A 25139-nucleotide genomic window follows, 5' to 3' on the forward strand; every position below is an offset into this window, starting at 1 on the left:
TTTTCTTTTTGTTAGATCAGCGAGCAATTTATTCAGTCAGGTTGTTTATATGAAGTGAAGTAATTCATAATCATGCCTTAAGAGTATGTATACAAGCCGGACTTTCTAAAAGAGCACTATGTATTACATTCCTGGTTGTTTGACATAAATTCTCTCTCTCTCTTTCGCTTAGACAGGAAGCATCCCATTTTTTTGTGTATAGGTTAAGACCCTTGTCAAGTTTCTAACCAAGTTCCTAAGTGCTCATCTGTATTAAGGACATTTACAGCCTCTTCTGCCTTGGAAACAAATTAAACTGGTGAGACATACAAAGACTAAATGTCATCAATCTGTTGTCATGTTTATGATAGTCAGACGCATCTTCGATGACTGTTTCAATTTGGCTGCTTCTGCAGATGTGCTGCTTATGATGAACTGTGACTGCAGACTCAATATGTGATAATATAAATACTGAAGAGTGATGAAAAATGAAAGACTTTCACACGCAGTTTAAATATTTAGACATGGTTTTGTGAAGCAAGCTTTGACTGGTATTTTCAACGTTAGAATCAGATAGTGATTTGGAAGATGAACAGCAGCTAAAACTGAAGTGCAGGAAGGACATTCTTCTTAAAAAGCCTACATAGGGTAACAGCAAAAATTGTCAAAAGTCTATCATCATTTTTAAAGAGTAATAAGGCAAAAGGTTTTTTTAGCCTAGTCAGTGTCAGGCCAGCTTCTCCAGCCCTGAAACGGCAGGAAAGTCTGTCTCTAAATGACCCCAAAAACGTCTTACAAATTTGACATCTATGTAATATGCTGTGAAACTCTCATGCTGTCGAAGATTTCCCATTCTTATGAATGGAGCGGAACCCTTCCCCAGCACTGGGAATATGTCATTACAGCACATGTGTTCTGGAACCTGTAAGGTTTTCCCTGTTCTGAGGATGCAATCACTCCTCAGTGCAATGTTGCAACAAATGTAACTTTCCCTTAGGTTCTTGTCCGTTGCCCCGGCAACCCCCCTGCATTTCTTAGTTAGTTGAGCTGTTCCTGCCTTCCCCTGCTAGTTGGCACAACTTGACTTTATTTCTTGTTAGTCCAGGCTAGCATGTTTCCTTTTCCAACCAGCAGCCATAGCGAGTAGACATGTCTTTCACTGTTTCCACAGAACAAGCATTCTTTTTTTACCTTCGCCACCACAAATGTTGCCTGCAAGTTATTTTATACCTTCTGTATACCACCTCCAATAAAGTTACAGAAAATAGAAGGACTCTGTGTGCATTTAAAGGGGACGAGTTTAACTACCTGATCCTGCTCATTATCCTCAGTGAGCCCGAGCCAGAATAATATGCAATACAAGTGCATTTTCCTTTCTCATATGAATATAAAAGACAATTTAAGTTTAAGGCAGCAAACCCCCCTAACTAGCACCCTTCTTGTTTTTAACAGGGTGTCCCTTGGAGCTGAAGTATGTTATTTTCAACTCCGTGACCCCCCAGTTCACGAGATAATTACAAGTGAAGTTACCAGTATTACTTCCTGGTTTTTAAAGTGGCCATCCAATAGGAAGTCACAAGCGAAGACATATCAATTTCCTAGTGGCCCAAGATTTGGCAGCCATTTTGTTTCCCATAGTGGGAGATTTAAACCTGTTCACTTCACTGTTAGGAGTTGTGGTGCTCTATGACACCCACTGCTTCCCATCCTGTAAAAAAATACATTGACGGGGGGATTGATGCTTCAAAATTTAAGATAAAATTAAGATAAATTCCCATTGACAGGTTTACATTTGTAACCGTTTCTTTCTTGGTTAACAAAATATGTTTACAAGATTTTTGCTCTGTTAGAAGTATTTCTGTGTCGCAATGATATCTTAAGCTTGATGACGGAGCCCAATCCAATCCATATTTAGGTTACCTTTCCATTCCCCTGCATCAAATAACTCGCTTCACACCATTGCTGGGTTTAAGATTGGCTACATGATTAATTAAGTACAATATGTGTCCTGATTATCCACATTATATTATGACCTAGCCCAGATCAACCTTACCAAGAGCAGGGGTTCAGATTTGAGCCAAGAGGGAGGGTGGCACATTTTTGTGCTACCCCAGACTCTCTAATGTCTTTCCAGGGGTACGTTTAGCTCTCCCTATTCCCTCCCCCCCCCCCCTCCCCTCCCCCTCATGTTTGGTGCTTCTCCCATTTTGTTAGCATCTGGCACCAACAGTCACCTCCGGTACGGGACGGCGGCCACTTACCCCTGCAGAGGGTCGGCTTGTTTATTCTGGGAGTATTACAGTAATATAAGGATGTACAGGGACTTTGACACAAATCAGCTCAGTGTTGATGCAATAATTCAATACTAAGTATGACACCTAAATAAAAAGGATTGCAGCTTCCTCAGGTACCCATCTGTGCACTCCTTTAACCCTGAGCACACACCAGTACAATAACTACCGTACTCCCTTGTTACATCTGCTACGGGACAAAGAGCGGGGGGGTCATTTTATATTTTTGCTATGGAGAATTTTTCATTTTAGGAGGAGCTGATTGTAATTATTTTTTTCCCAACGTTATCTGCCCAAACAGATTGTGAGAAGATTTTTAGAATATCTTGTGTATTGTCCAAATAGAGCATTTGTTTACGAAAAATTAGTAACGTAATTTATGAATGCGGGTGCAATATAGAACATAGAATTACCCAACCGATAAGAACCACTTCAGGCGCCTAATCTTCCCATTTCCTATCTGCTGTAAAAACGCAGACCCTATTTGATCCGGTGTCACTAAGAATACATATTTAAGATGTAATATCTTCATTAACATATATAATATTCTTTTACATATTAAAGTAGTATATATGATTGTTTAATTTGTGTTAACTCCCTTGTTTCCAAACTAATTTGCCATTACCAAGGAGTGTTGTTTGCATACTAAACTTCAGTCAGTAAAAATCTGATGTGCTGTAATCACCACTCAAACTGAAGGATGCAGAAAATGCTACATAATGTAAGTGAATAATCTTTTTCCTGCCCGCTGAGCACTACATAGTTTTGGCAAAAAAAAAAAAACCTTCCATTATTTAAGCAGTCTAGAAGTTAAAATACTTGCACCAATCAACACTAGTTAAAAAGTAAGCAGGAACGGCAACTAATTAAGAAAATTAAATGTTCTGTAGATTTCTCAGGGACTGCTCCTCTGGCCTGGAACAAATCAATTGCAACTGTGTGGTAGAGAAGTAACCACTATTATAAATGTTTTAGCTCTTGCTTTTACTTTTCGCTGATAGTTAGGTGGTCAGAGGTAAAGATGCATTGTAGCCTTAGGGATGATTGAATGAAAAAAAGGGGGATGGTAGCATTGCTCTGCTGATAGACCAATTTCCCACCACTGCAAGCCAGTGCAATTGATTGATGAATCCTTGCTCTGTCAAGAGGCAGCCCTTCAGATTTGATCACATAAATACTCATTCAACTCAAATTCTGCTTGACAAGCCTCGGACAGCTTTGTTCTGTCAGAGATATCATTGGAAGGAAAATGCTCCATTAATCATCCTTAATTAACTTTACCATAGTCTGCTGGAACCAATATGTTCTCTGGCTAAATCCCCGAGACTTAACTAGGCTTCTATAGTTATCAAATTTGAAGCAGTTTAAAGTTGTTCTCTTGATATCACTGTTTAAACTCAAAGTAAACCTTCTCCTATGTGTTTCAGGGTAGCGTTTGTCATTTGTTAGTAATGTGGCGTATTTAAGGGTGCAAACTGGGATACCCCATTTCAAAAATTAAAAAAAAAAACACTTGTTTTTTAATACCAGCCTAACCTAGTGATAAAACATTGTTACATTGTAGAGGTATCAGCCTCATCTTTTGTATCATTCTTTTTTTTTTCTACATGGATAAGATTGCTGAATTTCCCAACAGCAAGTTGTGGTTTATTTTTCTACGTTAATGAGTATATGTGAATGATGTCGAAAGGAAAAATAAATAAATATGCAGAATTCTGAATGTGTGTAGTGTAGGGACATCTCTTTCCTCTGTTTTTCCTTCAACTAAAAAATGTTTTTTTTAAAGGTTTGCATTCGTCATTTAAAGGGGCAATCCAAGTGGGTGATTTGTTTTGTGAATTTTAAATTTGTTTAACATAGGATTGAAGCAGGGTGTCTCTGAAGCTCATCCCCATTAATTTTAGCACAAGTGGCCCCCTGCTTCAGGAGATACTTACCTCCATAGTAGGTGCCAGTAGCCACTCTGCTCGGCTAGTAGAGATCACGCTTTTCAAAGCTTCCGTGCCCTGCGGGCCAATAGAAAGCCGTGATGTCATCAGTGCTGCTTCCTATTGGCCCAAGGGATGCGGGAGCTTTAAACTTGCAGGAGATACCGGCACCCCCTTCGGAGGTCTGTATTTCTGGAAGCAGGGGTCCCCGGAGCTGAAATGAATGCAGTTTAACTCTGGAGACCCCCTGTTTCCAATGTAAAATAAATTGTGATGAAAAAAAGAAAGAAGAACTGCTCCTTTAAATGTAGCTAAGGAGAGCATTGCAAATGCATCAGTAGATCTCTGCCACTGAATATTTTAACCAATGAAGATGGTATATTTGGTAGTGTTTCTCAGATCTAATAGATGTCGTGGTAATCTGAAAACAACGTATTTAAATTAAGTCGGAGTGCAGATCTAAAACCTTGTACTCCCACCATTGATAAACCTCCTTTGATGCAGCCTTACACTCTGTTTAATCAACCTTTTCTATTCAACGGCAGAGCTAGTACGATGAAAATGGAAGTGACCATTTCAAGCTGTGTGCTGTTAAAAGCCAGCTGGCCCATTTCAGTTTGCTGGCAACTTGACATGTTAACAAATTATTTCGGCAAAGCAATTCTTGCACAGTTGCGAATATACTATTTAGAAAATGTTTTAGAGGTTATCAAGTGAAAGATACTCAAATACCATGATTTCTTGGGCAAACCCTGAGATATACACATCATCCACACTGGTAAAATATACATCCCATATAAATACGATAAACTGTCGTCAATTTCATATAAATGTTAAAGAAACAAACAGGTTCAGATCTACTCGATGCTGCATAGAATGTGAGTGGATCCCTGGTAGGGTATTTTTGTTGTTATGGTTGCTCTGTAATGTAATCAATCACATAGAAGTGGTATACAGCTCATCAACATTTCAATGCAGGCTGCTTGTAAGTGAATACCCGTACAATATAATAATGTGTAAATGCACATATGTCCTTAAAGAAGAAAAATATGTGTCATTGTATAAGTTTTTTCTTTAAATAAATCAGTTCTGTAGTATTAGATCATACTCATTTTTATTCAACTCAATGCCATTTTGAATGAGTTTGAAGCTGCAGTTCAAGCAATATCCTGCATGTGTGTTTTTTTTAATAAATCAGTTCTGTAGTAAGAAAAAATACTTTTAGCATTTTCTGTTTTTAAAAAAAAACAACTTTGAAAGACCAATTTTCTTGTATTCTATTTTAACAAGCATGTTTGTTACTATAGCAACCATTTACATTCCCCAGATCTAAAGATGTCGCCAAACTTTGCCGATCAATAGACGGAGAACGAATTGACCGGCAGCTATACAGTTCTTTAGGTAAGTAGAAATTGCCCACATGAAACTATTGAAGTAAAAAAATAAAAACACAAAAAAAAAAAACACAAAAAAAAAAAACACAAAAAAAACCACACAAAAAAAAAAAAACGGGAGCTTGAACTGCAGCTTTGAAGGCATCCTTTGATTTCTGGAGCAGGGTTTAACCCGCCTCCCAAGCAGTGCAAGATCTTTGCAACACTTTTCAGTTTGGGATAATTTGTTGCCAGTGGTCCAAGCAGTTTGAGCTGTAAACTGCAACAATAGATAATGTTACCTTAGTAATATCAGGATACGTTGTAGCTGCTGAGTTACACTGACTGAAGCAACCATTTCGTTAGGCACACAATCAGGATTTTTGCAGATTTCTAACAGGGGCACCCAACGATTGAATAGAATTATAGATTGTCACATGGGGAGTTGGAAAGTAGTATTGCTGCTTTAATGCTGCAATCTCAAACACCAAAAATAATAAAAACAAATCTAATGTATGTTCAGTAAAATACTGTGGTTAATCTCTCTCTCTCTCTCTCTCTCTCTCTCTATATATATATATATATATATATATATATATCTTACCCAAACCCATGGATCAGAGCAAAGAAAGAGGCAGCACATCGCAGGTAAGTGAAGCAAAAATAGGACATTGTGTGCAACACACTACTTTTGCTTCACTTGCCTGTGATGTGCTGCCTCTTTCTTTGCTCTGATCCATGGAGCTGGGTGAGATATATGATTATTTATCCCCTATGATGTGTACACTTGCCAATATATGCCAATGTTTGCCGTAGGTGTGCCCACCGTGTTGTGGTTTGGATATTATCTATATATCCTAAACATGTATACATTTCATACTGTATGTTAGGATATAAATGCATCCTGCATTGGCTTCCACATGTATATAATGTAATCGAGCTTATTATATATACTTTGTAGGGTAGTTGAAAGTCAGTAGGCAAGGGGATCGTGTGCTTGGGGCTGATATCCTTTACATTGATAAAGTACAAAGAAAGGGAAAACATAAAAACTAACATAAAACCAGTGTCTGCTCGGATGATCTTCAAAAGCTTTCAATGAGAGCGATAGGAAGCCCATTGCAGAAGACTTTGGCCACACACACGAGACTTGTCTGTCATGACAGGTGAGCTATGAGAGTTCACAATGCTTTCCACACCAGACAAACGAGGAGCTATCAAGTTTAACTATCGTCACGTTAGACAGGCCTGTTTTGCACGGGAGCATGTTAGGCACTAGGCTGCAAGTCTTATGGCAGCCATAATAAATAGAACATTCTCTGCATCGGTACACATTAAAATATCCAAACTTCCGGAAAGGTATTCCGTATCCCACCAAAGGATTGAATATACTATATATTATATAACCTCTAAAACGTGGAAAATATTATAAATTTATTTAAATGCCGTGAGAAAGAGCACGGGGCCTCTGTAACCGCCCGTGCCACCCTCTAGAAATTCTCCCGCCCCCCCCTTTTGCGCACTGCTGGGATAGTGTATATGTTGTTGTTTTTGTATTTTATTAAAGTGCTGATATTGACGTTTACGGTGTGAAGCGCTATGTACATTAATGGCGCTATATAAATAAAGAGATACAATACAATACAATATAAAGGTATTATACGTATGTTAACAAATGTTTGTAAACGATGAGTAACATGCTAACCTTTTATTTTCTGTACCTCGCCCCACCTTTTATCATAAAAAACTCAAATAAAGAAAAAAAATATCCAAACTTCAACAAAAAAAATTAACCTTTATTTTTTCTTTGCTTGCCTAATCATAGCTCCATTTATTTTACGTTCATGTTTTACATTTGCTGTCAGTTTTTGAAGCAATATTTAAATGGTCATTTCAAACTGCACTGCCATCTCCTTGATAATCCTGTTAATAATGTGTGTAGGTTTCAAGTCTTTAACACCCACTATAACCCGGGTAAAGATGGTTATGATTTAATATTGTGTAGTATTTGCTTATTATACTGGTTATTTGTAAATATGCACCAATCAACTCAATACATTTGAAATAGTTTTTGCTGGGCTGTTCCTAGTTGTACGTTTTATTTTTTTATTTTTTTAAGGGCACCCCCCTTCCTTGATTTTAAATGACACATACAGGTGCAGCGGCCGTTATTTGAACAAATCACGGCGCCGTTTTCATGTGCGCTGCTGTACTCCACGCGGCCAATCGCCCCAGGCACACGTGTTTATCGCCGTTGCTTTGTTTGAATTTCATGGATTGTGTGCAATTAAATACAATGAAATGAATGAATTGTAATGTGCACAGTACTGTGCTACTGTGTCAGTTTCAGGTGTTTAAAAGCCAGAACTCTAAAATACCATTTTCTGCACTCGCCTGCACTCGCGCCTTAAGGCGGTACGGTTGGAAGAAATCCCACGCCATGACGTGGGTATTCCGATGTACACAACGCGTGAAGTGTTTCAATAATGGCGGCTGCATCTGTATATGATGCTGTAACCTTGTGACAGTTTTTCGTTCTTTGTGCTATGTCCCCATACTGCAGCACCCTTAGGACTTCTGCTTGTGATGATTTTGGTCTGAAGTAGCTGCTGTTTGTCCTCATTGAAGTAACAGGACTAGAACCAATAAACCACTGCACAATTTATAACAAGAAGTGGACATATAGAAAGCAGAGGGTTTTATGTTTATGAGAGCTTACGTTTTCTGGGTTTAACTTAAGTGTTTACAACAATATGACATGCAAAAGATATGGGGTTTTATTTTTTTTAAAAGCATTCTGTCTTCTTGTAGTCATTTTGCCAGCAACGTGTTTTCATCACGTCACTGTTTACAGAAGCACTTTATTCGGTGGCTCCCTGCAGACTGTTTGTCCAATGTCATGTGGAGACTCTTTGCTTGCCTTGTAGTGTTGACAACTCAAGCTGTATTGCAATTTAAGTTTTAAATGGGGTTAGGCCATTCATTGGTAAATTGTAGCCTTTGCCTGCCTCTCCTAGCTTGCTCTATTTTCTCATGCAACACTTTAAAGAGGAAATCCAAATTAGCACATTGTACTGTATCTATTTTTTAACATGGGATTGACGCAGGGGGTTTCTATAGCTGATCCCCATTCATTTCAGCGATGGAGATCCCCTGCTTCCGGAGACACCTCCGAAGGGGGCGCCAGCAGCTGCTCCGCTTCGCTAGCAGGGTTCACGTAATGGCGGAGTTTCAAAAGCTCCCGCGCCCTGCAGGCCAGTAGGAAGCCGTGACATCATCAGGTTTGGATTCCTATTGGTCTGCGTGACGCGGGAGCTTTAAACTTTGTTGAGATACCGGCACCCCCTTTTGGAGGTCTGTATTTCGGGAAGCAGGGGGTCTCCTGAGCTGAAATTAATGGGGTTCAGCTCTGAAGGCCCTCTGCTTCAACCCTATGTTAAAAAAAAATATACAGGCAGTCCTCGTTTTACAACGAATGGCTTATCCAACGCTATGCAATGCATACCTATATTCATTTTTACAACGCCAAAACAGCTTATCCAACGCTTTGCAAAGTTGTTTATGTGTATATAATATATATATTATACTATATTATACTATATAATATATTATATTTTTATATTATATTATATATTATGTTATATTATATATATAATACAGTATATACACTATATAATTTATGTGTGTGCTGCATATCTTATTGTCTGCGTAAAATATTTTGTGTATTTTAGCATTAAAAATGCCTTCAGGAACGGAACCTTTCATTTAAACAGTGTTCCTATGGGAAAACGTGTTTCGCTTTACAACGTTTCGCTATCCAACACCATTTTGAGTAACACATTGTGTCGGATAACCGAGCACTGCCTGTAATTTCAAAAAACATGAATTGCTCCTTTAAATGAAAATGGAATACATGACCTGTGAGCTGTTTTATTTATTATTTTGTAGACATGTCCATTGTCTAAGAAAACAAACTTTTTTTTGGTGTGATTAGTTAAGTTTATGGTACAAGTACAATGAAAGTTTATTGTTTCTGTTGCTTGCCAACTTAAAACATAATATGACAGCATCGCTCTAATAATCAAATTGAAAATGACCGACTAAATTTCACAGGTGCCCCAAACCCATACTTTCCAACAACATTTGAATTCACAAACTTGTATACGGCCTTCACATCCGCCTGAAACCAATGGTTTCTAAGTATATATTCACCAGCATCCACATTCCACTGGACACCTCGTTATGAATGGGTATTGAGAGGTTGAGTTATCTCTCAATTGTTGTTTTTGTATCTGTGTATTTTAGGTGCTCATACTATTGGAGGGGATACATGCATAGAGAGGGTGGGGGAAGGCTAAGGCCCCGGTATCTCCGCTGCAACGCGCGCCCGCGAGATTGGCGGCGCGTGCAGCCGATTACCTGGTCTGCAGCTCAATGCAGGAAGAGAGACCGGGGGCGTGGCCATGACGTCACCCGGCAGGTTCGCCCTCATTGGCTGAACCGCCGGGGGGCGTGCCGTATCGCTCGACGCGAAACACACAAAACTAACAGATACACTTCTATGCTCTTACAGTTTATTAATGCTAACAGCACCATAGCGATGTTTCTAGGTTGGTCATCCCATTCACTTTTAATTGGCAGAAGCAACAGCGGGTCCTTTATACGGGTCGTGTTCCCAAGAAACAGCATCCTTCTCAAATCCCCTCTAACATCTTTATATTGAAATTAAATATAAGGATTAAACCCCATTTTGAACTATTTTTAGTTACTAAAAATGATTGATAACACCAACATATTATCCTTTAAAAAAAAAAAAAGGAAATCAGTAGAACTATTTGTAAAAACCACTGGAGAATATGGGATCTTGTAACCAATTGTTTGTAATATACATACAAATGTAGTGTTCTACTACAGGTGAGGAAGTAACAAAGCTACAGGATAATGGTAACAGATACAATTTAGCCTTGTGGAAAAGCTTTGCTCGAAAAGATGTACAGCTGGAAAGGAACTGCTTCATTCAGATACGCACATGGAATTTAGCTGCATATAAATACTTACCCACTTCCTGAGCAAAACAATGGTCTCAGTGCCATCTGCTCATCACAAGTCCCATTGTACTGGTGTGACTCAGCCAAGCTGTGTACCAACGTCCAGCACATAACAATAGTTACCTCCATTGAATTCTATAATTGGGAGCAGAGGTATTTATATGCACCCAAACTTTTCCATCACAAAATGTGCAATGGCAGATATGTCAAATCAGCTCATTCGGTGTCTACGGCTTTAAAATAACTTTTTTGTTTCTCCAGAATTTCAAAAAGTGTCTGAAATACGTTTCTCCGGTTATGTTTCACCGTCCGTATTTTTATTGTACTGCACAATACAAATGTGGCACATCTGGGTAAATATGTAATACATTTTTTTTTTATATAAAAGGTCAATAATCCAGAGTCAAATTCTGGAAATATAATGCAAAGTGGCATAAGAAATAGCATTAGGTTTAGCAAAGAAAACGAATCCTTTTTATTTTTAAACATGAAACCTATCCCCTCTTAGCGCATTTTAAAATGTTAGAGCATTTTGATCTATAATTCAGGTAAAAGTAAGACACTGGCTAAAATGGGGTCATCTGAGGGTGGCAGGCATGGCTAATAACAAATAAATAAACTAAGGTGGCATTAATGCTTACTGAATATGAATAATGTGATATATGAATATTAATAGCACTGTGACAGGCACACAACCAGTGCAGAAAATGACATACACATTTGGGGACGCTGAGAGAGATAGGATTGTTTGCAGTACTCATTACTCTGATGTAGCGGTTGGAGAGGATACAGCACAGGGGTGCTTAACTCCAGTTCTCAAGCCCACCATCCCCAACAGGTCAGGTTTTCAGGATATCCCTGCTTCAGCACAGGTGGCTCAATCAGGGGCTTAGTCTAAGACTGAGCCTCTAATTGAGCCACCTGTGCTGAAGCAGGGACTGATTGAGTCACCTGTACTGAAGCAGGGATATCCTGAAAACCTGACCTGTTGGGGGAGGCTTGAAGACTGGTGTTGAGCACCCCTGACTTAAGAGTATCATAATGGTTTGCCTACTTTTTACCATACATTCACTCGTAACGTCTTCCCCCAGCTGATAAGCAATCGATGCAAATTTTCCGTGCGTCTGATAGAGCTGGTTTGAAGAACATTACAGGATACCAATTCCAGGCAACAACAATTTTCGCCATGTCGTTCATTAACAAATCTAAAATGAAAGCTAATTTAAAAAAAAAAAAAAAAGTTAACAATTACAAATATTTTTTTTTTAAAGTCGAATAAATGTATACCTCGCATTAACCCTTCATATTCACCGAGAGCATCTTAACAAACGCAACAAAACTTCATGTACTAAATGTAGTTACTAAAATAAACAGACATGCACAGAACACTTACAATGTTATCCTTAAAGAGTTTGATGATTGATGAGAATCGAATAACACAATTAAGAAAATATAGTGGCAGCTAATTAGCAGCAGGTTTTTTTTTTTTTTTTTTTAATGATTTTTTAAATATAAATATGCCTGGGTAATTAACTGGAAACATTTACTAGTCTTGTGGCCTTGGTATCGCATGCCATTGCTGCTGCTAGACACTGCCAAAACACTCCATATGGTATTTTGACCGGTCACGTGGCATTTTAATATGCACATGATGGCTCTAAAATGGCCCATTAGATTTACAGTGTCATTAACCTTCCAAAATAAAACGAAAGCCTGTTCTGGAAGAAATGTACGACTCCTGTTGGGTTTCGGGTAACCAGTCCACGAGGAAATGCTGACAGGGGTCACTATGGCCTAATCTTTCATTCAGCCCCAAAGCTGTCAGGTCCGTCCCCAGATGTCTGCGCCTTAGATATAAATTTTCATTACCCAACAGAACAAGGGCAGAGGTACAACAAATTAATTTTTTAACCAATCAAATTATTGCGGGTTGCCAGATTATGTGTAAACACTAATTCTGTGAAGTTTGCTTCTGGTCATTTATCTGCAACTACAAGCCGCAGAACTGCTGAAAGTGTAAAGATTTTTCAATTACATTATTGTTTTTATAATTGTGTTGTGGATAGAATAAAATGTAATAAACGTTAACACTGAGAGTCAATCGGGTCTTCTAAGAAACAATTAGATTGTTTTTGTCTTTAAAAATGCAAAAGAACATTATAAATGAGAAAATCATAAAAATCGCCCTTAATATGACAGGAGTCTAAAAATATGTGATTACTGAGTAAGTTACACACTACAGTTCATAAATCATTATTCTATGTGAATTAAACGCAGTATTGGACAGGGGCTTCACAAAATAATAAAAGGGATGGATTTTTGAAAGTTTCCCTTCAGCTTGGCTGAGAAAAACAATGTCACACTTATCAATAAAATCTCTTTGTTCTCAATGTAAAACACTAGCACAAAATATGAAAAATTAGCACAATATTTGAACTGGGGGGGATCTCGAACATCTCCTCCTTCCTGTCAATGTTCTAATATTCATTTTTTAATGAACGCCTTTGTTTCAATATGCTGCATAACAAAATCAATTCTGAAAATGAAATAGCGTTCTCGGTTTCTGCAATTACATGTCAGGGTCTGACGATGGCAAGAATACATGTGCCTCTAACTTTAACAGGTACATTGTTGCAAGGAAAGTGACTTTTGTACGTAACCGTTTAGATTCTCTCTCCAGGTAAAGAAAGAGAAGTACGTAAACGTGCTCTGTCAGGGGTGGGCCATTCCGGTCCTCTAGGACCACCAACAGGGCAGGTTTTAAGGATATCCCTGCTTCAATCAGTGGCTCAGTCAACGGCTGAGCCACTGATTGAGCCACCGGTGCTGAAGTAGGGATATCCTGAACACCTGACCTGTTGGTGGCCCTTGAGGACTGGAGTTGGCCCAACCTCTGTTCTAAATCCTCGGACTTAAGCAACGTAGCAAAATGTGTTGGTTTCCATTAAAAAAATTTATTTTTTATTTTTAATGCTAAATTGATTGCAGTCAAATGTTTGTACTCCGGCAAAACGCAAACACGTCGTGCTGGTAAAGTGTTTATTGTTGGTGTAATGTGGCCAAGCAACATGAACTGCAAGAGAATGGCGAAGAGGGCTTATCTTATAAAGGATGTTCTCTGGTTTCATGACTGTTCTTCAACTGGGCTGGCTTGATGGGAATATGAATTGTTGGACCCTTGTATCCTTAAGAGTCAAAGTGAGACCCTCTCTCTAATGCCTGTACAGGTTTAAGCAATAGCGTCTCTAACTGTACTTTTATTTTTCCAGGTATGTCATTTAAGGGTGGCAAATGAAGCATATAGAGACCTCCAGCCATCAAGTAATAATAAGGCACACGAATGTGAAACTCCGAAGGGCAAATTCTCGAGTGAGGACAAGCAAATATTAGACCAATATCTGATGCCTTTCAAGCTCCTCTTTGATGTTGATGAAGGCTCCTAACTCCCCCCACACCAGCGCGCCCACATTAAGCTGGTAGAACCCTAAAACATGTGACCATGCTTCACATGCAGATAGGCCTGACCACAAAGCAATGGGAAACTCAAATGACGTTGGTAGCTGGAAGTAGTAGCAGTGACTCAGAACTTCTAATACTATCCCTGTTTGCAGCACCCAAAGCATCTGTGCAGAGGTTCAACTTAACACCATTAGATCTGTAAAATAAGGTGAGTCTACACGCTCCCCACATTTAATGTTATTTCATATCCATTTTAAACTGACTGTGTTTACTGATACTCTCTCCAGATGAAAATAATTATAGGTCAGACCTATCACACATTTCACAGTTATTCACATTCACTCTATAGACAGGGTTAAATTGCTTGAACTTCACTTTGCTCTGTATCAATGTATTCTATTAATCATTTATAGCTACCTTCTTCCTGGAAAGACTTACTTCATTTCTGTTCTTCAGAATTTTAGAGTTCTAAACACATCACGGGTAACTGCCTTTCACAGCAGTCAGAGAGATAATTGGGTTTGAATAATTGCCAAACTCCAGGTAATCATGACTGCACAATTACCTTTTCCCTTTGATCAACCTTTGGGATGGATGTATTTATTTTGGAAGACTTTGCAAATGTGGAGAAATGTTGCATTAATATTGCTGATTCATACACTACCGCAGGGGGGCTCAACTCCAGTCCTCAGTACCCCCCAACAGGTCAGGTTTAAAGGATATCCCTGCTTCAGCACAGTTGGCTCAATCGGGCTTCAACTGAGTCACTGATTGAGCCGCCTGTGCTGAAACAGGGATATCCTGCAAACCTGACCTGTTGGGGGGTCTTGGGGACTGGAGTTGAGCCCCCCTGGCATACGTGCATAATGTTGTCCTCCGGACATGTTACCAAACCAGGCTATAAGCCTCTAAACATCACAGCCTTCACCCCGGGCTTTGGGTCCAGCCAGCCATGGTACGCAACAGGATAACTGATACAAAATACTCTCCTTGTTCAGCACAGCAAACAAAATAGCAACAGTGTCAACGCATTTTACAATTGAAAACCAATGAAGTGAATGCCCACTTGTAGTAAACAATTCGCTTCATGTAAGTATTTTTTTTCACCGACCCCATGAAGACCAGGCCAAACAGGCTGCCATCTTTCTGTGTACCCATTATCTTGTGTTGGTTATGCTCTAGAGCAGGGGTGGGCAACTCCAGTCCTCAAGGGCCACCAACACGTTTCCTGGATATCCCAGCTTCAGCACAGGTGGCTCAATCAGTGGCTCAGTCGAAGATTGAGTGGCTGCTCAATGTGGACAGGAGCATACATCAGGATGGAGTATGGTCCAGGAAACGTTTGCCCAGCTCTAAGAACATGATGATAAGATTAAACCTATTTCATTATGTGTAACCCTTTGGCTGCCAAAACACATTCAACATCGCTACAAACTGAGGAGGATCCTTCAGACTGAGATGTTGGCTACAGAAATAAAATGCATTTGGTTTTTTTTTCACTTTTAATTTACTCTCATAATTGTCTCATTGGGTTGCCATAACTATACTGCTGACACAGTGTTATATATGAGGTGTATTGTAGGTGTATATAAAGTACATTAACCGTCTATTTTCTTTTTTCCTCTTTGTTTGTAGACGTGTTTGAGTTTGCTTTGGGGTCACACATTTTGACCTTGCTGAAGAATTATGGGAGATCAGCAGTTTGTAAGATATTAATGGAGCATTCATTCTTAGGGTCACTTTTTTAATGGTTGCAAAGCAGGGGTCCCCAGAGCTGAACCCAGTTCATTTTGCTTGGGGGACTCGCAGGTTCCTGAGATACTTCCCTCCATTGGTGCTGACGGTTGTTTCTTGGCTCTTAAATGTCCTACGGCACGCGATCCAATAAGAAGCCGCAAAATTCCTATTGGTCTGTAGTGGAAGATTTAAACCTCCATTTTGTTTCCCCTGCAGGGGATGGTACCAGTGGCACATTCGGAGGTACATATCTCAGAAACCAGGAGGTCCCTTCCTCATACCATGTAGAAATTCAAACCATGTATGTATGTAGTATGTATATCTTTATTTATATAGCGCCTACAATTTTTTACAACAAAGACAATACATACTGGGGGAAGTATGTACAATAAGTGCAACAAAAGAGATCAGACAATAAGTAAGGAAATCCTTGCCCCGGAGAGCTTACTGAGCCACTGATTGAGCCACCTGTGCTGAAGCAGGGATATCCATAAAAGCTGGCCTGTTGGTGGCCATTGAGGATGGAGTTTGAGACCCCTGATCTAAGTGCTATGATGGGAAACTTACACGGACAGCAGGTGAGGGAATAAGTGCAGTAGGTGGCAGTCGTTGGCACTGGGGAATGACTGTGGTGTGGGACAGTAGCTATTGGGGTGCTTCATTTAAGAAGTGAGTTTTAAGGTTTGTCTTAATCCATTATGAAAGTAAGTAACCATGTTGGTTTTCCTTATTTCTATCATTTATTTATAAGTGAGATGCCACTTACACAGAGGCGCATTACGATTATTTTTTTAAAAGTTATGTTCAGGTGTAAAATAATATACAGTGGGATGTTATTTGTAACTGTTCCCAGGTATGCCAAAGAGTGTCAGAAATGTGTTTCTCACTGGCGTCAGCCTTCGAATGATCTTCTGTTAACACCACAAGTGCAGCTATTGATAAATGTAAACCAATTATAAGTTTAATTAACCCTAAAGATGAGCCAATTATCTCTGTAACATTGCCGCTACGTACACAAATCGAACAGCCAAAATTATTTAACACCCTTTACCTACAAATTACAAAACAAATAGATGTATATATTTCATCCTAGAAATAAAACGTGGATTTTTAAGTAGCAGATTTACTCAATGGATAGATTGTACTATAAAAAACAAAAGCAGGATTAGAAGGAACGGTGTCAAACAACAATACAAGATCAGTGCGAGTACAAGGAAGAAAACCTGTCTGTGTTATGAAAAACACAGGCTTTTTAATGGATAAATCGAAAGAAGATCATTGATACTGCTTTATAGCTTCAAATATGAAATCATATTTTTTGTTATTCTTATTCAAATCATTTTTCTGTTTTATTAGTCTAGTTTCTAGTTTTAGAAGAACAGAGTTTAAACAAATACCTGATTTCTAACATTGTGTAGTATTCATGTATATTGTAAATGAATACATGAAGAACAGCAATGCAGGAAAATCGGATATTTACGATTACATATTAGCAAGTTATCCGCAAACATATTTTACATGTGATAAGTCAACAATGATATGTAAATGGGTGAAATGAATTGCAATGTAGCAATGTTTTGTGAGGTATTTTCACGGGAAAGGGTTAAATGTTCAGCATGTTAACAATTATGATTTTAGTGAATGACACTCTAGCTCCAAAAAGGGACCAATGATAAAATACTTTAAATACCCAATTAATGCTTTTTTAGTTTGGGCTTGAACCGAAGACAAAATAGCTTCAGATATTACAAATCTACAGCTATTAGGTCGAAATTATAAAACCGTTCTTAAAATGCAACGATTTGAATCATTTTGAAAAGTTTACTAAAATATCATTTAACAAGAACATTTTAAAAATGAAAATGATGAATAAATATGTCATGTTATGATAATATAAAGCTGCTCACTTTCTCTGATATCTATGTTTTGGTTGTAAAAATGAGCTGGGTTTTAGTTTTGCCAGGAACTCGATTAGTTTTGATTTATTAAAAAAAATATATATTTTTTTTTTAAATGTGGTCAAACATTTTCAAACTTTCCGAAAGTTTGCAGTTTCTGTGGTTTACAAAATCAAAACTTCACCTAGTTTATTAAAAAAAAAACGATGAATCCGAGAATAAGCCACTCGAGTTTTGGATAGAACTTTGCTTAGATTCAAAAGTTCGTTCCGAAGTTCGACTTGCGAACCTGCCCATTCTTGTAATAACGTACGAATATTTTCTTTCACAGCAGCATACTTGCATTTTTTCCCAATGAAATGTGTGCTCTAAATAAAAAAAGCAAAGGCGACTTGAAAATATATGTATATATTGAGTATTGTTGAATTGTACATTCGCAGGTTAACAGAAATCTACTTTAGCTTCATTCTTTTCTTTTACACGCAATTTGGTGCCCTAAACAATCAAATCAACTGCATACAAAATGATCCCATTTGGTTGCAGTAATATAAGGATAACCCTTATCTTTGCTTTGCAATACATTGTAAGCCACAAAAGTGACACAGCAGGCATGTAACACAAGTACTCTCTGTGTTACTGATTTGTTTTACTGGAAGGGTGTTGAAGAGAGAAGAATATTGGGATATCTTTTTACTCAACATCGAATGTTTTCTTTGAAACATTATTCTATCATACTGCAGAAATAAAACACGCGTGCTATTCATATGGTGGTGTGGTTTACTGTAGAACAGATGAACAGATAACACTATAAAAAAAATAAGTCAAGGCATGAAATATAACAAATACTTTTTCTCAAGCTCTCTAAATACTGTTGACTCGAGGAACATTTTTGCACATAAATTAAAACCTTACAGATTGCCACTTTGACCCCAGACAAATAGGCCACCGTTAGCCTGCCCAGTGGGCCCACAGCAATTAAAGAGCAGGGTATACATCTCACGTTGGGACGAAGTTGTCACAGTATGTAAAATAAAGAAAATAGCCAGCAGCAAAACAAAACAATCGGTGGTGCACAAAATGTATCTCTGTTTCTAATGTTTTTCTTTCTGTCGAGTTAATTATCCAACCGAAAAAAAGGAACCATTTTAGGAATTACTTGAAATAGATTTAAATACATAATTTCCATGGTGCCCTATTTATCTTCATTCCCTTCCACGCAAGTGGCAGTTGGACAAACAGTTCTATCTTAATATAATGAACTCTCATTGCAGCCCAGCCCAATAATTTCATTTAAGTAGACCGTTCTATTCCTGTAGGCCGGGAGAAACACGCCGTTTGATAATTCTGCTGCTTGTTTAAATGCGCAGAATGAGTTTTCCAGTTCTGGACCCCTTGTTGAAATGAAGACGTTTATTTGTGCTCGTCTTATTTATTCTGTTTGAATAAATGAGGCATTAAAAAAAAAAAAAAAAAGATCTCACTCCAAGGGAAGACAATAGGGTAGAATCCCGATCCCATAGAAACGGGCCGAAATACATGATTCTAATCATTCCAGATGTGAGTGATAGATTTGCTCATTTAGGCCCAACAGTTAAACTGAAAAATCACAACAACAAACACAAGAGTTAGGATACAATGCAGATTTATTGAGTTAATATCTGGGGAATGAATGCTGCAATTATTACAACGTTGCAGTGATCGGGGTCAATTATATAACAGTCCATAGAAACATGTACAAAATGTACAAATAAAGTGAGACTACGAGTTGATATAGAATCATAAACTCTCAGCTCAGATTTTTGGGTTGTAACCTTTATCTGTATCTATATGCTATAAAGTATTCTGCATGCTGCCATTATTTTTAGAATGTAATAACTATTTATTTTAGAAAGACTTGGTGCAATAGTAACGCTGTTACTATATAACGCTATAACACTATAGTAACGCTATATATATATATATATATATATATATATATATATATATATATATATATATATATATATATATATATAATTTCCACTTCAATGTTTATCTAATGGAGGCATACTGTAGGTACACTGCACTATAGGATTTCATCAATGGAATCGCACACAGTTAATGTTGTTATCATAAAGCAATATATGTTGAAAGTTCTTAACATTCTGCACATGAGCTATAATTCAATTTTGTAAGGTAATCCTATAAGAAATACAATTCTTAGAACGGTAGAGAAGTAATTTGTGAGTGAACATCCTTCCATTTCCACAATTCAAATAAAGTGGCTCTTAAAACATTAACAACGTTATAAATAGTATAAACCGTAGCCTCGTCGATAAAACTCATACATAAGAGATTGATAAAGCGATATTGGAGGAAACTAAAGTCATATATATTTACATTGTCAATATATTGAAAAGTTACATACGCCCCCAAGAGAGACAAAGACACTAAGCACAAACATTTGTACCAAATTGTAATACTCGGTTTGCATGAGTCTGGATTATTTCAGCCACCAGCATTTAGACTAGCTGCAGGTGTTACACTATATAAAGTAATAGAACGTGTCTGAATTGTAACAGTGTAAGCACTGTTTTAAGACCCCTGTCTGCTTTTTATTAATAGTCAGATTCTGTTCTATCAACAGCCGTAACTGCCTTCAGCTTATACTACAGCGTCAATATTTTGATAGGCAAAATGATCTATTAAAAAGTTACTAATGATATTCTGTGAATGTATATGGCATGTAGTTCAATACACTTCAGCTATTTCCATTGAAGGGAATAAATTATGGCTCTGAAAAAGAGGAAATCAGAGGTTACAGGGGCTGGGAGGCCAAGTAGCATGAAAAAGACCCCCTCCATCAAGAAGGAACTTGGCAGGATAACGAGAAACAGACTAGCGTATGTGTGCTAGTGCTCACGTAATTAGATAGAATGAAAATTGTAGTGTGCAATACCATCAGGTCTTCCATTACTGGGGTGCGGGGAGAAAGAAAATATACACGTTTTAAGGACTTTAAGGAAATAAGTAAAACCATTTCTAGATCCATCATGTATTTGTGAGTGACTAATAACACGTGTGTTGGCAAAGAATGATGCCTGAGACAGTTAAACGAAATCTACTGTATCTCTTATGTAGACAGGTCCAAGAGAAAAGAGGACAACCCTGGTTTAGCAAAACCCAAGATACCTAGAAATAGAACCACAACATGTATTGGGCAGAAAGGTTTAACAGGAAATGCTTGACCGCTTTTGGATCAAAAGATATGAAAAGAATTCAACATTGGCTACTTTTTCTGCTAAGCAAGTTAAGCTGCTGCTTAGAAATAGGCGTAGGACATCTGAAAAATGTGGACATCTAGCAGCAATGTGAGTGCAATCTACACATCAAAATCAAATAGTGAGCAACAGTTTCCTTGGAAATCCATTGATGTTTAAGAACAATAAAGAAAAAAGATGAACGGCATTTAATGGCCTGTGACTATAGTTCAAGGAGTTCAATTTATCTGATGAGCTATTTATTTACCAAGTATTGAATCACATCATTGTCTATTAAACATTTCTCATTGCATTTTAAAGGACTGTGTAATAGGTTTCCCCTCTTTTTCGGCTCAGCCTAAAAAATTTATTGAACGTAAAATGCAGATCTATAGCAAATTCCTGTGTCTTTACTCATTAGAATCATGTCATGAAATGGGCCTCCAGCAATCAACGTATGGTTTCTCTTTGAACAAGTCATGTTTTAACACATAAAAAAAGATGATTTAACAGTGATTGAGGGAAAGAGTGTGTGTCTCAATTTTGTGAGCAAAAGCCCCCTAGACTGTAGCCAAACAAAGCTACTAATGTGCGGTCAGTTTCTTGGCAAAACCACTTTGCGCTGATAACACCACTGCTTGCTATTCTCTGAGGGGTTTGCTGCTGGAAGACTGCTCCGTACCTCATCCCTTGATGCTTCTGATGCGGGTGATCCTCCGACTACATGGCGCCAACCATAACATGCTACCCACCGTGAGAGAGCAGAATGCAGGCTGCTCTAGTCAGGAGTTATCGTCTATCATACTGATTGACGAAACCAAGAGTGAGCAGAAAAAATAAACACGAACAGAGGCTCCAGTGTATGGGGCAGTCAACAGGGAGTTTTAGTATTTGGCCTTGCTGATCTTACTCTCATGGCAGGTTATCTTTCCCTTGTGCTATCATTTATCATCATTTTGAGAAGCAGCGAAGAAGTAAATCTGCAGTTTATTCTATTGCTCTCATTTATTTAACTTTTTTTCTTCTTCTTTTTTTTAGCTATTCTCTTTTGGATCCGCACCCAACACGAATCCTACAGCTCACGATAGACTAATAGAGTCTCACGTGGCAGTGTAAACCACTACCTGTAAAGTCTTCGGCTGTTCTATTACGACACTGACCATGACATTAGTGATTCCCTGTAACCTTGGAGTACTGAAATAATTTACTACGTATGGGACAAGCATCTTGACAACGGTGTAATGTCTTGTTTGAGGATATAGGCGCTGTCCATAGCCATTAGCTTTCTAAGAAAGTCTTGTGTGCCGCATTACACAAGAATAGTCTGTGAGATCCGCTATGTTGTTTAAACTAACAAAAAATGAATTTTGTGTGACTTGCATTTTACCACTGATCTAAAACGTTGTTATTCTAACACAGATGTAGTGAGTTATTTAACCCGTTGGGTACCGGAGAACTCTAACGGCAAGATGTAGCCAAGATATCAGGAGGCCCCGACACTGACAGACCACATGTTGTAGTGGCTACATCTTGGAGCATCCAAAGGGTTAAAGCTTATATACATACTCGATTTAGCAAAAGGCCATAGTGGAAAACCATTTACTGAAGAGAATTTCCAGAAGTGCCTAAAGGATTTAAATATATACTTGTACAACCTAAATAGACAATGATAGACATTTTTTATTGACGCTTGAATCTTTTGGACATTATGATTATAACTGGTTTCATAGAACAGAAAGCAGGCTCTATACACTATCCTAAAAATTGCAAGTGGTTTCATTGATTTAACAATCCCTATCTATCTTAAAGAAAAAGTCCCAAAAAACATACACCAATACGATCCTATTTCAGAAAATATTCTTACCCAAGACCACAGGGCTTTTTAAATAGGTCTGTCAGGACCACTGTAGTAATAAGGGACATAACCAAGGAAAACAGCTTTGACCTGATTACCTAATCCTTATAATGTGTTTTGAAACTTTAGCAGGCTACTTGTCAACCAGGAATTCAGTAAAGTTTCAAATGGTAGGAGCTAAAAGTGAAAACATTCAACATTTCTGCTTGCAATCTTTAACTAACACATCAATTAAACAGGTTGAACTTGGTTAAGCAAAGAACTATTATTTACAAGATAAAAAAAAAACTGCCTTTGTCTGCTTCTCCCTGTCGCAGGTTTAAGTATTTACAAGGCTTCTGCAAACCTGCATTCATTAGAACGTGTGGCATTTCAGTCCCAGCAGGTGGTTATCCAGGGCCTGGCCTGCCCCTGATATATGCAATGCTTTTTCCGTATACTTTAACCAGAAATGTGCACCTCAATAGCTCTCATAGCAGTTCTAATTTCCCTTTCTCCTCTTAATCTGCTCTGCAAGACATGAGTATGCATTAAAATCTACCTAAAACATTTTGCCCCGAGGCAATGTAATTCCGAAATAAGCAAGCAGCAGTTCACAGCTCTGCAGTAATGGATTAATTTGAACCTAATGTCGCCGTAGTTTACTGCTCCAAATGTTCTGGTGTAGTCATAGCCTTAAGGCATGGTTTGTGGCGTGCGCAACTCCTGGAACTAGAACTACAGTTGGCTTAACATCTGTGCATCACATTTGCCATGTGCCTCATTATCCTGCGTCCTACTGTGCCTACCTGTCCCAATCAACTTCTCAGCCACAGGCTACCCCGTTTTTTTCCCAACTAGGAATCTTTGTTCTCCTTCTCACTTACTAAATTTTTGCAAGACCTCTGCACCCAAGCAGTAGGGAATCTGTCCATGTGAACCTCTTAGGTTGTGTAGGTTCTTAATTTACCATTAGAAACAGGAAAATTGCAACATTAAGTTTCTTACATGTCACTGCATAAATCGTACCATTTGCAAAATGTAATATAATGTCTAAGCACATAAGCATGTCATAAAGAACGGACTTGTTTTGACTTTAACAAGTTTGCCTTGTATCAGTGAACTCCGCGTAAAAAGGGGTCATTTTCAATTACAGATCACAGCTTGTTTTGGAGAACCAGACAATTATAGAATCTGAATGGAACCCCCCCCCCCCCCCAACTATCTCCATTCATTTGTTAAAAGAGCCAGTATTTTATGATATACATTATTTTCAACGAATACAATCCCTGGAGTGAAGTAGGTCCCACTCGGTGTGAAAGGGTTAATGGCGAGGCTTGATTTATAAATACCGCTATTTGTATGAGCCTTTCAAATCGATCCATGCGGATTTACCAGAAAAAGCAAGTTGAATCCTTTTGGTGTGCTTTTGTACACACTTAAAACTTCTTTTAATGGCATTAACCATATTTTTAATGTCCATTTATAGGGGTCCCAACCATTCCACATGGCAGTGGAAGAAAATAACAATAAAATAAATTCTAACAACATATGTACATAATAAAATGACCAGGTCCCAGATACCTGTAGACAGGGAGTGACTGAGCTTTAAATTAAATAGAAATGGGGTTATACAAAAAAATGAGAAGGCTGGAGTCAGATGGAATAAGGAGTTCCGAGAGCGGTTTGACAATAGACCTTACAACAGAAATGATTCCCGTTCTATGTTAGCGTCCGTTCATTGAAGATGCTGATGCAGGGAGGTAGAAGGCAGAGTTTGGTGTAATCAATATAGCTTTACTTAGGGAAGTGATTTTCATTGGCACTTTGAAAGGAAACAGACAGCAGCAAATGTCAGTGCAATCGTTTGGGCAAAATCCAGTATGGGATTGAGCGAGGCAATTTTCCATCAGATACCTGCTAACTCAGGGGTGGCCAACTCCAGTCCTCAAGAGCCACCATTTGGTCGACTTTTAAGGATATCCCTGCTTCAGCACAGGTGGCTCAATCAGTGGCTTAGTGATTGACTGAGCCATTGATTGAGCCCCCTGTGCTGAAGCAGGGATATCCTCAAAGCCTGACCTGGTGGTGGCCCTTGAGGACTAGAGTTGGTCACCTCTGTTCTAACTAGTCACTACAAGTGGAAGAGGAATTTATTAAGATCGAGACATAAAAGCAGCAACCCTCCCCCAATACCTACCCCTGCCTCCCTCCCCTCGCCCCGGCAACCCAGATTAATTTTAACCTGATATAAGCCAAACCACGTAATCGTGGGTGCTAGGGACCCTCAATGCTTGAGAGATTTCCATTGCCAGTATAATAAAAAAAAAAAAAAAAATGACAAGGGGTGGAC

General features: G+C 38.4%; 1 protein-coding gene and 1 long non-coding RNA gene across 4 annotated transcripts in view; one reads left to right on the forward strand and one right to left on the reverse strand.

Annotated features, from left to right (window-relative positions):
- MECOM (MDS1 and EVI1 complex locus) overlaps nucleotides 1-25139 on the reverse strand; it is a 379798-nt gene that overhangs the window by 82896 nt on the left and 271763 nt on the right. The gene's annotated exons all lie outside the window — the stretch shown is intronic.
- On the forward strand, nucleotides 177-23763 carry LOC142466025 (uncharacterized). Its single transcript, XR_012788032.1, has 4 exons — nucleotides 177-298; nucleotides 5526-5599; nucleotides 13889-14286; nucleotides 21991-23763. It is a non-coding gene; the product is annotated as an uncharacterized LOC142466025 (long non-coding RNA).

Source organism: Ascaphus truei, chromosome 14 (assembly GCF_040206685.1).
Source record: "Ascaphus truei isolate aAscTru1 chromosome 14, aAscTru1.hap1, whole genome shotgun sequence".
NCBI lineage: Eukaryota > Metazoa > Chordata > Amphibia > Anura > Ascaphidae > Ascaphus > Ascaphus truei.